Source organism: Podarcis gaigeae, assembly GCF_964106915.1.
Source record: "Podarcis gaigeae genome assembly, chromosome: 5".
Taxonomy (NCBI): domain Eukaryota; kingdom Metazoa; phylum Chordata; class Lepidosauria; order Squamata; family Lacertidae; genus Podarcis; species Podarcis gaigeae.
The window spans coordinates 15,703,954-15,721,848 of NC_139681.1; the positions used below are offsets into that span (position 1 = coordinate 15,703,954).

General features: G+C 42.5%; 1 protein-coding gene across 10 annotated transcripts in view; it reads right to left on the minus strand.

Moving 5' to 3' along the window:
• Positions 1 to 17,895, minus strand: part of USP54 (ubiquitin specific peptidase 54) — a 102,695-nt gene that overhangs the window by 78,191 nt on the left and 6,609 nt on the right. The window contains exon 2 of one of the 10 annotated variants that reach the window (XM_083738227.1): positions 2,481 to 2,759. The exons of 7 other annotated variants lie outside the window; for them this stretch is intronic. The gene's annotated coding sequence lies outside the window, so the exon portion shown is untranslated. Of the gene's footprint in view, positions 1 to 2,480; positions 2,971 to 11,215; positions 11,268 to 17,895 lie in introns of those variants that run through there. 2 more of the 10 variants (XM_083738224.1, XM_083738231.1) reach the window with 2 other exon arrangements.

A 17,895-nucleotide genomic window follows, 5' to 3' on the forward strand; every position in this document is an offset into this window, starting at 1 on the left:
TCTGATTATCTATATTTCCTGTACAATCACTGTCTCTATATTTGCCTTTGGGGGAAGTCTTGATAAAAAATTTTTAGTGGGAGTTGCCAGAGCTGCTGTCAGTTTTCCATATTTAGCTCTCTTCCCAGGCTCACAAGAAGTGGGGTGGTGGATGAATCTTGTCTCTTTATATGCATGTAGACATGTGCGCGGAAACACTAAAGCACCATGCAGTGCACAGACAGCAACTGCATATGTTGGTGAAGCTCCTTTTGATTCTTAATAACCCAAGAGAAAACTCATTGTTTTTCAAGTATAATTTTAGCCAAAAAACCAAACAGACTCTTATCAGATTTTAAACCAGTGCAGGTCAAGCTATTGCAGAGAAAAGAGGGGTAATATTAAATATATTAAACCACCATATTTAACAGTATGGGAGGTGTCACATGCATGTGTCAAATCTTTATCTGTGAAATGTTGCAGGGTATGGATTAGTAATAAAGAACACAAGCTACTTTCATTCAAAGATGCTAGCTACCATACACAGGTGTTTAATACTCCTAAAAAAGTAAAGGTAAAGGACCCCTGACAGTTAAATCCAGTTGCAGACGACTCTGGGGTTGGAAGTGCTCATCTCGCTTTACAGGCCGAGGGAGCCGGCGTTTGTCTGCAGTTTTTCAAGGTCATGTGGCCAGCATGACTGAGCCACTTCTGGCGCAACGGAACACCGAAACCAGAGCAGCACACGGAAACGCCGTTTACCTTCCTGCCAGAGCAGTACCTATTGATCTACTTGCACTTGCTTTCAAACTGCTAGGTTGGCAGGAGCTGGGACTGAGCAATGGGAGCTCACCCTGCCACGGGGATTCAAACTGCCAACCTTCTGATCGGCAAGCCCAAGAGGCTCAGTGGTTTAGACCACAGCGCCACCCGCATCCCTGTTTAATACTCCTAAATGCTCACCAATAATATCCACCAGAACTTTTGCTTAATAAAGCACAGTATTTATTGGGCTGGTTTGCCACACTATGACTTAGCAACTATAGCTGTGCAGATACCCAGAGAAAAGATTTTAATATATATGGGATTGGACACATGTTTCTACCCTTCTCCCATTTCCACCCCCCCCCCCAAAAATGGAGGAGGCAAAATGGAGGGGGGAAATGGAGTATTCTTCTGATCCAGGGTTACTTAACATGTGGCCCTCCAGATGTGGGGACAGGAGAGAGGGGATGGGATGGCAAAGCTTAAGTTCTTTTATTTACTGTATGCTTGGGGGTTTTCTGCCAGCGTCACTTTGGGAAGTTCTCTTTCTATTCACTTGCTATGTTTCCTTGGTGGTGAGAGGGGTTGGGGTGGCCTAGGGTATGGCTGATCGTCTTTGGCTGGCTGCAGTGGGATTTGTTTGTGCGTAGGTGAGAGGTGTTGTTAGGTTAAGTTAGCCATATTGAATCGTATGCTGTCGGTGGGTTATGAGCTCTTTCTAGTGCGAGTGGGCATTGTTATCTTGGAAGATGTTCAGTAGGGCCAGTTCTGGTACCTTCTAGTACCTGTTTAGTTATTTTGCTTATTTCTGGTATGACTGTGCACACTCCTTTTCTGACTGGGTCCTCAATTATTTGGTTTGGTGGGATCTGCTGGTTCAGACACAGCATATGTCTGAGAATCATAGAATTGGAATAGACAACAAGGGCCATCGAGTCCAACCCCCTAAGAAGAGAAGACCCCACGAGGGATCATGGGGAGGAGGTGCGAGGAAACAACTGTTGTGACATTGATTTCTTGGGCAACTTGGAAGGGCTGTGGTGGGAAATGGCAACCTGGAGCCCAACTGACCACTTAACTGCTCTCTTCTCCATCAGCTTGGGAGCTTTTTCTGAGATACTTGCAGGGTATGATAGCATCCTTTGCTGTTTGAGCATCTTTATCAAGATGCTAACAGATCTGCCTGCCTTTGATCAGTTGTGCTTCAAGGGAAGCTCACCAGTCCTCTGATTCTTTAATATTTTCCAGCCCAGACAGATGTTAACCAAAGGATCTCACCGTAGTCATCTCCTTGCAGGAGCAAGGAACCACAGGAGAATCAGATGCACCACAAGAGCATCTTGGATGGGATGGCTTTCAATGAGGGCTAGACAACTGCATGGAGGAGAGGCCTATCAAAGGCAACTACTAGGTGTGATGGCTATGCTCAGCCTCCCCTGTTGGAGGCAGCAATGCTTCTGAAAAGCACCTGCTGGAAGCCATAGACTCCCCAAATGTGTTTCATAAGGACGCCTTCCTTCCCTCTGCCCCAGTACCTGAGGGTCATCACATCTCTTCAGGGATTTGGTCAGAACAATGTATATGTTGGGGAAAGGCTCCCCCCTGCAAAGAAAATGGAGGAATAAGCAGGCACCTGGCTCCCAGCCATGCTAGCACCAGTCTGGCACATGAGGGTGGGGGACACGGGAAGGAAGCATTCCTATAGTATAGGGCATTCAATTGGCATTTCCACCTACCTGAACTCTGAGCCTTTCCCTCCTTGTTCTGGACTGCCTCTCTCCTAAGGAAGATGCAAGCTCTTGCCGGAAGCCACTGGTGGGGAGAATGTGCCTATAATTCCCAAATGTTTCAGAAGCATCTTTTTGTTCCTTTAGCTGCTTGATATAATCATAGCATGGCAGAGGTGGAAAGGATCCCAAGGGTCATCTAGTGAAACCCCCGGCAATGCAAGGATCCTGCCCACAGCCAGCCCTAGCTGGGCTTCAAACTCCAGCCTTCTGGTTACCATTGCAATTCTGCATGGTGTGGAGAAAGGGGAGAGAGAAATGTGTTGCTTACACTCTCATAACACTGATATGAGATCCACACCATGCAGCCTTTTCAATAACTAAAGTATAAAGGGCTGTCACATGGAGGATGGAGCAAGCTTGCTTTCTCCTGCTCCAGAGGCCCTTAGGGCCTGAAGCAGTGACTCTCCTTCCTTGGAGGTTTTTAAGCAGTGCTTGGATGGCCATCAGCCATGGATCACCTAGTTGAGATTCCTTCACTGCATCCAATGCACCTTTAAAGCACATGACTTCCCCCGAAATGATTCGTGCCATTGTTGCTTCCCTCTCACGGACCTACAATCCCCCAAACCCCTAACAAACTACAATTCCCAGGATCATTTGGGAGAAGACACCTGGTTTTTAGAACAGGGATGGAGAACCTGCAGTTTGCTCACCACCCATTTCCTAGGAATCAGGAATGGGAAGCTCAAGTGCTTCGAACAGTATGGTTATAGGGAGCAGCGTGTATAAAATATTGAATGTGATAAGGTTATTAAGGTAATTGTATCAGAATTATTATGGGAATGTTAAGGAGGGAGGGGGAAAGAGAGATTGTGGAATTCTGGTGGTGAGTGATGATTGGATGAGGATTTGAAAGGGAGTTTGAATGCGAGGCAGTTGAGAGTCATTTGAGAGCGGTGGGTTCTGGAGGGGGTGGTTGGGCAACTATTCCATTTAGGATCAGTAGTCCAGTCATCATTTTTGTAATAAAGCAGCATATAAGATAAAGTGAATTTGAGGCCATAAGCTCAGGTACACACGTCATCCTACAATCATTTAGTGAATCATCCATACAGTCTATGGTACCTATGATCTGGACCAAACATTGATATTTTTTGCTCTTTTCCAGTTTATGTTCTGATTCTAATGATGTAATGGGATTGGGGCTCTTTAAATACTGGGGGCTGTTGCACACTCCTTTTTTAAAATAAAACAATAATTTCCTCTCGTTTTAAAAACACACGCATTGTCTCTTTCTTCAGGTTCTTCAGTTAAATTTGTTATGAGACACTGGTGTTATATGCAGTATAGGGTTGGGAAGAAGACGAAGAAGAGTTTGGATTTCATAACCAGCTTTATCACTACCCTAAGGAGTCTCAAAGCAGCTAACATTCTCCTTTCCCTTCCTCCCCCACAACAAACACTCTGTGAGGTGAATGAGGCTGAGAGACTTCAGAGAAGTGTGACTAGCCCAAGGTCACCCAGCAGCTGCATGTGGAGGAGCGGGGAATCGAACCCGGTTCACCAGATTACGAGTCCACCGCTCTTAACCACTACCCCACACTGGCTCTCAAAGAAGAAAAGAGGGCAGGACTGAAACCCTATTATCCCTAACAATGGCTCCTCATGTTAGTTATCCTTGCTCTACTATTTAGTTGACAAAGCAATCTGAAATCCAAGCCATGCTTGTTCTTCTGTGCCTGAAGGCCTAGTATTCCTCATTAAAAGTGTTGGAATATGCTAAGGAAATCTGTGGGAAGATCTGCTGTCCAAGTTAAAGCAAACTTTTACAGACAATATCCCAACAGGTTTTGCATAAAAAAGTGGCAAGCATACTATACACACACACCAGCAAGGAATTGTCAGGAGAAGGAAAGAAAAAGGGAGTTTTGGTTCTCATAGTATTTATTGTCCAAACTATGGGGTCATTATAAATCGATTTTTTAAAATTGTGGTATCCCTCCTTTCCTTCCCCTCTGCAATGTATCCACCCTTAGAGGCTGGCTCCATTTCAGTAGCCAAGAGTGATCTTAGTAGCCTTTTGTCCTAGGAACAATTGCTGCTGAGCAGAGAGATGAACTGGTCTCAGGCAGAAAGAGGCCTTTTTTCTTTTTAAATCACAATTCCACCCCTCCCCACCAGATTACTTTTGGCAGTGGAGGTAAAGCCTCGCTCTTTTCACCAAAATGACAGAACAAACATTGTCCTTTAAAACATTCACTGGGGTCCTTGTTAAGCTGAGGGAATGCACATGGCTTCCCTTACCCAGATAGCAAAGGTTACCCATGTGCTCTGCTGCTGATATACTCTATGGCACCAAGAAGGAAGCAGGTATCTTCAACCTGCATGTTAAATACTCCAAACACAACACAGCAATAACAGGCTAATTCCTTTTACATCTAAAATGTTACAAGTTTTACTTCTTTTGTATCTCTTAAAACAGTAGCTAATCATAAGACTTGACTCTACAAGTATGCTCTACTGAGAAGTGACAAGAGTTCTCTGACACATAATGACACACACAAAATTAGACGGTGGTTGTATTTTCATGATTGTCATCAAAATGCATCTCTTAAAAAGCAGGTCCCAGTGATTTCACTTCAATTTTTGCCACTGAAGAATACACACAGGATTTTTTGTAAAGAGATACAACATAAGTTTCGGATGAAAAAGTTATTAGATGATGGCAGCGAGCTTTCTCCAGATGAAAGAAAACATTTGCCCTGGGTAGTTGGTAGTTCTCCTATACACGATCTGCTTTATTGTTCAACTCTCACACACGCATTCCTACATAAAATCATTTAAAAGGTGGCAATGGAAACTTGTGGTTAGAGGGCTAGACTAAGAGGAGGGAAACCCAGTGGCATAGCGTGGGGGGTGCAGGGGGGCCAGCCGCACCGGGTGCAACATCTGGGGGTTAGGGTTAGGGGGCGCAAATCCATGGGTTAGGGGGCGCAAATCCACAGGTTAGGGGGCACAAATTACTTGCCTTGCCCCGGGTGCTGACAACCCACGCTACGCCACTGGGGAAACCCAAGTTCAAATTCCCACTCAGCTGGGACATTTATTGGGTTTTCACAACCTGCAGACATGTGGGGGGGAATTTGGATTTTCAGGTGGGGAGGCCATTCCAACCTTCTGTTTGTTTGTTTTCTGCAAGGGTAGGAAGCCTCTTCGATCCACGTAATTTCCTAATCTGTATCTCCTCCTACTTAGGCCTCCAGGATGTACACAATGGACATCTACATAATATAAGGAGCAATACACTTAGACATGGCCAACTTTTTCTCAAACACTCAAAACATACAACAGTTTAATGTTATGCCATTTTCTCTTGAGCACAATAATAAAGCAAGTTAAAAACAAACATGAAAAAGAAAATTTGATTAGTTCCATTCTCTCAAATACACTCGAGGTCCTTGTCACAGTTTTCCAATAGTCTCCCCCCCCCCACCCATATCAACATGAATTTAGTAAGTCAGAGCATTGCAGATGTTAGATTAGGAGAACTGAGCCAATTTGTTATTGGAGCAAGTTATCTATATGCTGACAGATATGCAGACATTAAATTCTAAACTGACTGGGTGCTTTGGGCTGAGATCACTAAACCAGTTAAGCAAAACTATTTTGCCATAACTTTGATTCTGAACACAGACTTTAATCTTAATCCTTAATCCCAAATCCTATCAATTGACTTTCTTTGCCAGCATAATGTTCTGTTCTGAAATTTTGTTTTGACTACACAAGTCAGATGTTGAAATAAACAGCTATTTGATAGTACACAAGTTCTCAGCTCTTACTTTACGAATATGAATGGAACAATATTGCCATTATTTTGCACATTGAGCTATTGAACTTGATTCAGCACAGCCGCAGCAAATCTTTAAAGTTGCATAGCAAGACTCAGTTAAATAGCTGCCGATTTCTTGGGAGCCAAATCCATCAAGCTTTGCTAAACCCAATCTTACACTAAGCAAAGGAGTCCCCCCACCCTTCCAGCAGAATTTCTTGACTGACACTTACCTAGAAATAAATTTCCCAATAATATTCGAAGACTTTAGCTCTTTGGGAGGGAAAAAGACAGTCAAGACTATTCAACAAAAGATCTCCTAGCAGGTGCTGACCTGCTGCTTCAAGATAAGGAACATGTAAGAACTTGTGAGCAAACAGCACTAAGGTAATACTGATCTAGGTACCCACCTCCCCAAAGCACCCACACGGCAAGAACCTTGTGTAATCAGACCTTCACAAACAAATCATTTCCATGATAAGGAAAATTCTACGACCTACCTCTCAGCAATAGCTTCCAGTTTGACATCCCAAAACCAGACACACACAATTGTAAGGCTGCTTCTATTTGAATGCCATCAGATTTTTATAAGCTCTCTCTAAACATGGATGGGGAAATAATATCAAGGCAATGAGGTAAAAACACAAATAATGGTTTTGGTATAAGGGAAACCATGTATCTGGGATACTTTCAGCCCTCACTACCAGTACCAAATACTGGTACTGTGGCTAGTGCCTCTGCAAAGGGTGGAAATTAATTTGTGAGAGAATTGTAGCATTGTTGGGAGCTTTCCTCCCCCCCCCCCGGCAATTTTACAAAATTTAATATTTATTCTAAAATACATCAAAAGAGGACAAAATAAATAATTGCTGTTCCTCTTTAGTACTATGCCCTGTAAGCATATGATAATTAGCAATTCTACTTTTTTTTTATTTATTTTTTTAGCTTGGCCCTGGAGAGAAATCTTTATTTTGACAGCTAAATATGAAACCACAGGACACATCATTCAGAACAATGAGTTTCCTTTCAGAGCTGACTTCCCAACCACAATCAGCACTAAACACTTCAATACATTTCAATCAATTCCATCAACATCCCACTTGGTAGAAAAAACAATGGAAAAACAAAGGGCCTTGTCTCTAGTCAGCTGACAACAACAGAAACGTGGAGCCTTTCGTAGCGCTGCAAAATAGATGAGTTTGTAGCACATCACCACAGCCACCACTGCTTGGAAAATACCTCTCTGACTTGAAACACATCAATAAACAGAAAGGCTCAACTGGACAGCATGCAGAGAAAACTGGGAAAGAGAAACCTGGCTAAACAAAAGAAGAAGTTGCAATTCCAAAGAGTAGAAGCACTAATCTAACCAATAGTGTCTATTAAATTTTACAAATTTCAGTCAAATGTTGTCTTAGATTTGCTTGAAAAGATTCTCCAACTTCAGTGTTAGAAACCAAGATATGAAAGATAGGAGCTAAATGGCACCTTAAACCTAGGTTATGGGCGCAACAGCGGAATGTCTAGGTGTGCTTTTTTATTATAATAATAATAATAATAATAATAATAATAATAATAATAATAATAATAATACAAAGCTGAAAATGAACAAACTGCAGCTAAAATATTATGTTCAATTTTCACATGGTCTATTCCTTCCCCTGCCTACCCCCCCTAATATTCTTAAGAGGGTCTCTTCTCCAGTCTTCAGAGAGTAGCTAGAAGGGGAGAGGCAGAAAAGGGTTCTCTTTTCTTTCCATTCTGCAGTTTAATCTGAAATCTTAGGCATAGTACTGCACCCAGAGCTCAGAAATTGCATGCACTAATGAAATTCCCCGTCACAAAATGCACCTAGAACAATGGGAGTTTGGAACACTGTCCAACCTGTACTGTTGACATGCATATACCTAATAGACTTTCTCCATGGAAAAAAAAGTCTCTGGATTTAACTAAACAGTGAAATTGAAAACTCTTACAGCAAAGACACAATGGACCGAAACAGATATTTGAATATCATAAAAATAATGAGGACAAACATGATTTAACTTAATAATAAATGATCTGTGTAAATGCTAAGCTGAAAGGAAGTCCAGTTTGCAGATTGCCCTGGATTAATTATATTAGGATGGTGAAAACACAAATTGTGAACAGCTCCAAAAAGGAGCAAATAGGCAAATGAGATCCATCTTAAGTAAATGTAAAGTGTTACACACTGGAGCAAACAGTTCAATATAAATTTGAGCAATCAATCAATCAGTTGCTAGCTTGCTGTAATGATAAAAAGGTGGGTTATTGTGTGGTGTACATATTTCTTTCCTCTTCATATTATCCTCACAACACCCCTGTGGTAGGTTAGGCTGACAGACCATGACTGGCACAAGGCCCCCAGTGATCTTCATGACTGAGTGAGGATTTGAGCCCTGGTCCTAGTCAAGCACTCAAACCACTAAATCATACTTGCTCTCACTTGCTAATATAGAAAAGAAAAACAATCCATGTTATAATGCATTTATACAAATGAAGGGGTAACAATCAGTTTCAATGACAGATAGAATGGTGCCAAGCAAATTGGTATGAAATTGGCCACAACTAAAGTCTGTCCATCCCAGAAACTATTTAAAAATAAACAAAACAGGTATAATTGAGGGGTTAGTAAGTATGCATTTGTGTGAACTGCTTTGCTTGAAGTACCTTTTAAAATCAATGTGGGAAGGATGTTATCCAACAGTTTTCTTCCCTTTTTTAAAAAAACCAAAACCAAAACCAAAAAGCTCCAGTTAGGTTCCATTAAACATCATCAATGAACACTAAATAAAACAACAATCAATAAGATCTCATGAGATCAAGAAATTAATGAATGTGTGATAATATTCTTTTATTTATGCTTACGGCAACTTTTTTTACATATAATTATCAATAGCTTGACACAAGCCAGTCGCAAAAGCTGTGAATTCAATCTTGGGCTGGAATACTGTTTAGGGGGTTCGCTTGAGGGTTGATGCTGGTATTGATATTAATCATTTGTATCTTTCTTTTATGTCATGATTTATGTGGAAATTGTTCCATTTCGTTATGTACTTTTTGATGTTTTATTTATTATTTAAGGCTCCTTTTGGTTATGTTTGTAATTATGCAATTGTCTTCATGTTGTAAGCTGCCTTGAGCATGGTTAGAACTATGGAAAGGTGGAATACAAATAAAATGATGTGTGTATTTTTCAGTTAATGACAGTATTAAGCTCCAAGCTAATCGTTTTAAGATAATACTGGACTTGGCCATATGGTTGTGTTTATATGGTGATCCACAAGGATTTGTCACGGAAATCTTCACGAAATAAGAAACCGTTTCTATATTTAACCAACCGTTTACTCACATCCAGAGCAGGCAGTCTTAATGTGTTGTTAAATGGACATGGTAGAGTCTGGAGCAGAGATCAAGTAAGATTTGGGATAAAGAGGCATCTGGGTGGCTCAAGGGATTGGTAACAGGATACACTACTTTTCAACGGCAAGGCACTGGTTTAACTTAAGATAGCTCATAGTTCAAGAAAAAAGATTGTTCAACAGCTGTGAGAAATTAATTGGTAGTCTCAACAGAAGCTACGGAGACTATCAAGATTTTCAATGCTAATAGTGTCATCATAGCCATTACTTTTGCTGGGAAAACTGGGTACTTTCAAGTTCGACAGAACTCTCTTTCCCCTCCAGACAAAATGTAATCAAAGATCCAATGGATTGTGTGAGGTATGCTATCATTCTCACGTAATACAAAAATGTAATGGGAACAGAGGAGGGAATGGGCATTTGTTTTCATAATTATTACATTTATTTCCCATATTTCTTTCATGGAAATTAAAAGCAGCACACAGAACATTTGAGGCTACCGTCCACATGATGAAACCTAGAAATGTTAGTTTTAGCAAAATTACTGCACCATATGCCTTGAGACTACCGTATTTTTCACCCTATAGGACGCACCGGCCCATAGGACGCACCTAGTTTTTGGGGGGGGAAATCAAGGGGGAAAAAAATTTTCCCGCCCAGGTTTGCGCAGCCATCCCCAAGCTAGAAGAGGGAGACGGAGCGCTCCGTCTCCCTCTTCTGCCTTCAGGGACAGCTTCTCTAGCCTCCGTGGGGCAGCGGCTTGCCCTGCTGTCCCCCGAGCTGGTGGGGCTGGTGATGGGGAGAAGCTTGCTTCTCCCCCCCCCCACCCGCCAGCCTCCAGACCAGGTCCGGGAATAGCGGGGTGGCAGCGCTCCGCCTCCCTGCTATCCCCCGAGCTTGTGGGGCTGGCGGGGGGGGGGGAGAAGCAAGCTTGCTTCTCCCCATCGCCAGCCTCCAGATCAGGTCGGGGAATAGCGGGGTGGCGGCGCTCTGCCTCCCCGCTATCCCCCAAGCTTGTGGGGCTGGTGGGGGGGAGAAGCAAGCTTGCTTCTCCCCATCGCCAGCCTCCAGATTAGGTCAGGGAATAGCGGGGTGGCGGCGCTCTGCCTCCCCGCTATCCCCCAAGCTTGTGGGGCTGGCGGGGGGGGGAGAAGCAAGCTTGCTTCTCCCCCCAGCCAGCCTCCAGATGAGGTCGGGGAATAGCGGGGTGGACATGGTGAATGCAGAGGGAGAAGTATGCTCTTTGGGTTGTCTTCACCAACTACACCATAGCTCCTTAACAAAGTACTGACAGAGGGAGGAGTTTCCTAGTTTTCCTAGATAAAAACCTCAATCTTAGCTGTGGTAGCATCTCAGCAATCACACCAAGCATGGTTATCAGCACATGCACTTAGGACATCACAAAAGGAAGAACAGCAAAACAATATTGACTCAGATTCCTGGCTTTCTATGAAGCATTGCTTGACAGTCCGAAGAGCCTAATGGATAAGATTATACCAACAGCTAAACGGAGAACCTGAAGTATGTACCTGAACAACTCTACACTTTTCACTCTCATTTGAGTGTGCTGATCTTGTTTCTGAGTGAGGATTAGAATTCTCAGTTTCAACTGTATTAACTGGTCTCCCCGCTATCTCCCCATCGCCAGCCTCCAGATCAGGTCGGGGAATAGCGGGGTGGCGGCGCTCTGCCTCCCCGCTATCCCCCAAGCTTGTGGGGCTGGTGGGGGGGAGAAGCAAGCTTGCTTCTCCCCATCGCCAGCCTCCAGATCAGGTCGGGGAATAGCAGGGTGGCGGCGCTCTGCCTCCCCGCTATCCCCCAAGCTTGTGGGGCTGGCGATGGGGAGAAGTAAGCTTGCTTCTCCCCCCCCCCCCGGCCAGCCTCCAGATCAGGTCGGGGAATAGCGGGGTGGTGGCGCTCCGCCTCCCCGCTGTCCCCCGAGCTTGTGGGGCTGGTGGGGGGGAGAAGCAAGCTTGCTTCTCCCCATCGCCAGCCTCCAGATCAGGTCGGGGAATAGCAGGGTGGCGGCGCTCCGCCTCCCCGCTATCCCCCAAGCTTGTGGGGCTGGTGGGGGGGAGAAGCAAGCTTGCTTCTCCCCCCCCCCCGCCAGCCTCCAGACCAGGTCGGGGAATAGCGGGGTGGCGGTGCTGCGCCTCCCCGCTGTCCCCCGAGCTTGTGGGCTGCAGGCTGCTGCCCGCAAGCCTTGCGAGCCCGCGGGACCTCCCGCCAGGCTTGCAAGGCTTGCGGATAGCTTTCTGAAGCCTGGAGAGCGAGAGGGGTCGGTGCGCACCGACCCCTCTCGCTCTCCAGGCTTCAGCGAAAGCCTGCATTCGCCCCATAGGACGCACACGCATTTCCCCTTCATTTTTGGAGGGGAAAAAGTGCGTCCTATAGGGCGAAAAATACGGTATTTCCTTATATATACTTTGCTCACCCAGGTCAAAACCAAGATGAGCTAGCCCCACATACATGATCAACCAACAGCAGTTCATTATTTATTTGACCATTTAATACAACAAATTTAGGATTCAAGGACCTCCAGTACCAACAAAGTTTATACAAGATTAAAACAACAATAAGCCATAATAATCTACAAAGTCAGGGAGAAGCAACAGAGAGATTGCTACACAGAAATCTACGCTTAAAACTACATCTAAATCGACCAGTCAAGCAGTATCAACTCATCACGCAAGCCTTGCTAAATAATCAGGTTTTCACTGCTCACCTAGAGGAGACCAGTTGGACCTCTCTCAGCGTTGCAGTGCCACAACTGAAAAGATGTACACCACTTCACTTCTAGAGTAAGGACAATAGGTGTTCAGAAACTAACTTGAGGACATGGTGAATGCAGAGGGAGAAGTATGCTCTTTTGGTTGTCTTCACCAACTACACCATAGCTCCTTAACAAAGTACTGACAGAGGGAGGAGTTTCCTAGTTTTCCTAGATAAAAACCTCAATCTTAGCTGTGGTAGCATCTCAGCAATCACACCAAGCATGGTTATCAGCACATGCACTTAGGACATCACAAAAGGAAGAACAGCAAAACAATATTGACTCAGATTCCTGGCTTTCTATGAAGCATTGCTTGACAGTCCGAAGAGCCTAATGGATAAGATTATACCAACAGCTAAACGGAGAACCTGAAGTATGTACCTGAACAACTCTACACTTTTCACTCTCATTTGAGTGTGCTGATCTTGTTTCTGAGTGAGCATTAGAATTCTCAGTTTCAACTGTATTAACTGGTCTGACCTTTGCCTTACTTGAACTTTGATGGAAGTAATGAAGGGAGGGTTACTACACCGGCTTCAGGAATCGGCTTATTGAATTACTGTTTCTGTCAAACTGTATTCCATCTAAACTAAATAATTCAGGCCCCAATAAGTGGCATACTCCTTGCTTAAACTAACTGTACGTACTATCTATCTATAGGCTTAAAAGCAAATCAATTTGTTCATTTTATCCCTTTCATCTGCACAAGCTTTCCTGATGAATAACCGAAATGGCTCCTGATACAAGTAAGAAAGTTATTTAGACTAAACATTAAGAAGAACTTCCTTATTGTACAAGCCGTTTGACAAAGGAGCCAACTCCTAGGGGCCAAGATCCCTTCGCCCCCCCTAAAATATTTGAGGGCCACCCCAAAGTTGATGGTCATTGCCCTTCAAACGGTGTGCATGCACCACATCATGTGATCGATTATGAGGGTGGGGCTTACCTGCCCCTCCTTGAACATTTTATTCAAGTTGGCATCCTTGTTGTTTGATCAGCAAGGAAATGTGCTGTAGTGTATTGGAATATGGTGGACTTTCCTTTGTTAATACATTTTTAAGCAAAGGCTGGATGGCCACCTTTCAAGGATGCTGCAGGAGCACATTTACTACATAGTCAGGGTAGGAGATAGACCACATGACTTCTGAGGTCCCTTCCCACTCTGATCCTACAATTAGCTACAGTGTATGTTTGCCTAATTTTGCCTAATTTTGACTTTGCTACAAGGGTTTATGCTAGGGACCATATTACAGTGTTTCAGAAACAAGGCGAGAAATCTTATTTGCATGAGCATTTAATTTTAGGGGATAATCAGAAGATTCTGGAGACAAACTGTTATTACCTATCTCCAGTGCTATTTTTCTATAAAAAGTGGTGCCAGAACTCACCATGAACGTCTCCCTTGTTCTCTTAGAACGGCAACGGCATCCACCTGTGAAGTGCAGGAACTGAGCTTCCCCGAGCTCCTGCTAAAAAAAGGCCCTGCCCATCAGATCTTTTGAGGATACATAAAGTAAAAAAATTAAAATCTAAAAATTAAATTATGCATACATTTTCTGTACTAACAATACTGAAAGCAATCACTTTATTATGCCCATGATGCCCATAGCAATTCTCTTTTCACTGATTTACTGATCCAACAAAAGGAGTGTAGTACCTGCAAAATTTTAAGAGCTTTGTTTTGGTTTATTTTTAGGACTCTAATCCTTGGTTACAGAACAGCAGCCATAATCATTCTTCAGAACAGGAGACTAAAACCTTTAACAATGGAACCATGTAGCTGTATTCTAAAAGAGAAAGTGCCCTCCCTTTTGTGCGTTTGCAGGGAATTATGCTGTAATGGGGAAATAATGTTTAGTTTCTATTACAGTTACATAAGTGATCCAAGAGTATTCATTTATCAGTATGATATTACAGTACTTAAGAGTATTTTTCCTGTTACTGAATAGTTTGAATATTGATGATATTTTCAAAACTTCCCTGCATAGGTGGGCATCAGACACATGTTCTACCCTAATACAACAATATACTCCATATGATTAGGCCAATTAAAACCAGCATCCAGATTTTATGTTCATGTAATTCTGATACAGTGAAGAATACATTATCTACTAGCAAAACAGACTGTCTTGGGCAGGCAGAATATGTAGCCCTGTTAAAGAACTCATTATCAGCCTAGCAAGAATACAGTACTACAGAGCTATCATCACTGCATCTCCTGAATAACATTTTTAGTTGCAAACTTAAAGTCTTCCAAAATAGTTTTCAGTCTAGACACAAGGAGAAAAATTTCTGATATTAGGAATATACGCCCCAAATGAAGGAAAATCGGAATTTTTCAGGAAGCTGCATGAGATTATGCTGGATTACTTAGACTATAACAACATCATCATGATGGGTGACATGAATGGGGTTGTGTCTGTAAATATGGATAAGTCGCAAAGTGCTAACATAACGAAAGATGGCAGACTACCTAAAACTTTTTTTGAAATGACTGACAATGTGGACTTAATTGACATATGGAGGGTTAAGAACCCCCTAGGAAAAGAAGGGACTTTCTTTTCTGAAGCTCATCTGACATGGACACGAATCGACCAAATATGGATAACTAGAGGACTGGCACCCAAGACTAGAAAGGTGGAAATCTGCCCAAAAACCTGCTCCGACCATAATGCTTTGAAAATGGAATTGAGACTAAATACAACCGGATCCTTCAGATGGAAAATGAATGACACCTTATTAAGGGACGAGAAGATTGTTAAGAAGGCCCAAAAAACTTTAAAGGACTATTTTGAGATAAATTTAAATACCACTGTGGAAAAAAGAATAATCTGGGACGCAAGTAAAGCAGTCATGAGAGGGTTTCTAATACAACAAAATACGATCAAGAAAAAATTCTGGAATGAAAAGAAGGAGAAGATATTGGAAAAAATAAGAGATGGAGAGAAAAAATTAAGATCCAGGCCAAAGTCGAAGGAGGTGCTGAGAGAAGTGAAATTTTTCCAAGCACAATATTTGAAACTGATAAATCAAGAGGTGGAATGGAAAATTAAACAAATGAAACAAAGATCCTTTGAATCAGCAAATAAGTGTGGGAAACTGCTAGCATGGCAGTTGAAAAAGAGACAAAAACTTAATACTGTTACAAATCTAGAGATTGAAGGGAGAATGGTTCAGAAACCCGAGGAAATTAGAAAGTGCTTCCAGAGATATTTCAAAGAACTTTATTCACAAGGGCCACAGAAAGATTCGGAGGTGGACCAATTTCTTAAAACCAACGGATTACAGAAAATACCTCAGGAAATGAGAACAACCCTGAATAGTAATATCACACAGCAAGAAATTGAAAGCGCCATTCAGAACCTCCAATTAGGCAAATCTCCAGGCCCCGACGGACTTACCTCCAAATACTATAAAGTTTTGAAAGACTATTTGATACAACCTTTGTTGGAGGTTTGTAACCAGATTATGGAGGGGAGGAAGGCACCGGATACGTGGAAAGAAGCCTTCATCACATTGATACCTAAACTAGAAACTGAAAAGACTCAGCTGAAGAACTACCGCCCCATCTCACTCCTAAATGTGGATTACAAAATTTTTGCAGACATTTTGGCAAGTAGGTTTAAAAAAGTGCTTAATGAAGTGATCCATAGAGACCAGGCTGGCTTTCTCCCTGGTAGGCATTTGTTTGGCAATACAAGAAACATTATCGACATTTTGGAACTTTTACAAACAAAACTAAACACTAGAGCGGTGTTAATTTTTATTGATGCGGAGAAAGCCTTTGACAATATTTCCTGGATGTTTATGAAGAAAAACCTGGAAGGGATGGGAGTGGGGCGGGGGTTTGAAAATGGAATAGAAGCAATATATTCAGAACAAAAAGCGAAATTGATAGTAAACAATGTGGTGACAGAGGAGTTTAAAATTGAAAAAGGGACACGGCAGGGGTGCCCCCTATCCCCCCTATTGTTTATTTCAGTTCTGGAGGTGCTATTGAACATGATTAGAAAGGACCGGTTGGTACAGGGAATTGAGGTCGGAGTGAAACAATATAAATTGAAAGCATTTGCAGATGACCTGGTATTAACATTGCAGGAGCCTGTCTCTAGTACTAAAAAAGTGTTAGAATTAATTTCGGACTTTGGTCGGGTGGCGGGATTTAAGCTGAACAAGCAAAAAACTAAGGTTATAGCAAAAAATTTGACAAGTACAGAAACAGATGAGTTTGTGAAAGAAACAGAATTAAATGTGGTTAAAAAAGTAAAATACCTAGGGGTGTATCTGACCTCCAAAAATTTGAATCTGTTTAAGGACAACTACGAGAAATGTTGGTTAGAAATCAAAAGAGATTTGGAAACATGGTCAAGATTGAAACTTTCCTTGTTGGGCCGAATAGCAGCTATAAAGATGAATGTATTGCCAAAAATGCTATTTTTGTTTCAGACCCTACTGGTCGTGGACAAGGTGGAATGCTTTGGAAAGTGGCAGAGGGATATTTCTAAGTTTGTTTGGCAGGGCAAAAAGCCCCGAATAAAGTTTAAGATACTAACTGATGCGAAAGAAAGAGGGGGATTTGCCCTGCCAGACTTGAGGTTATATTACGAAGCTGCAGCCTTCTGCTGGTTGAAAGATTGGATTTTACTGGAAAACACTGATGTCCTAGATCTGGAAGGGTTTGACAATGCTTTTGGGTGGCATGCATATTTGTGGTATGACAAGGTTAAAGTGCACAAATTGTTTAAAAACCACATTGTCAGGAGAGCAATTTTAATGGTCTGGACAAAATATAAAGACTTATTGGAGAGTAAGACTCCGAGGTGGCTCTCACCGGTGGAGGCCAAGGCACGTAAGAGACCTAATATGGAAGCCAATTGGCCTAAATATGGGGAAATCATTGAAAAGATTGGAGACAATTGGAGGTTGCAGAGCTTGGAAAAACTAAAAAACAAGGTGCGAGATTGGTTGCATTATGCACAAATTCAAGAGGTCTTTAAAGTAGATAAGAAGGTTGGATTCCAGGTGGAAAAATCGGAATTAGAGACAGAATTGTTAGAACCAAAAAGTAAACTACTTTCGAGAATGTATAACCTGCTGCTTAAATGGAATACTCAGGATGAGACAGTCAAATCCGCCATGATAAAGTGGGCGCAGGATTTGGGGCATAACATTATGTTTGAAGACTGGGAAAGGTTATGGAACACCGGAATGAAATTTACGGCATGTAGTGCCTTGAAGGAAAATATTATGAAAATGATATACCAGTGGTACATGACCCCAGTCAAGCTTGCTAAGATATATCACCTGTCTGATAATAAATGCTGGAAATGTAAAGAGGCGGAAGGGACATTCTTTCACCTCTGGTGGACCTGCCCGAAAGTGAAGGCCTTCTGGGAAATGATTCATAATGAACTAAAAAAGGTACTGAGATTTACC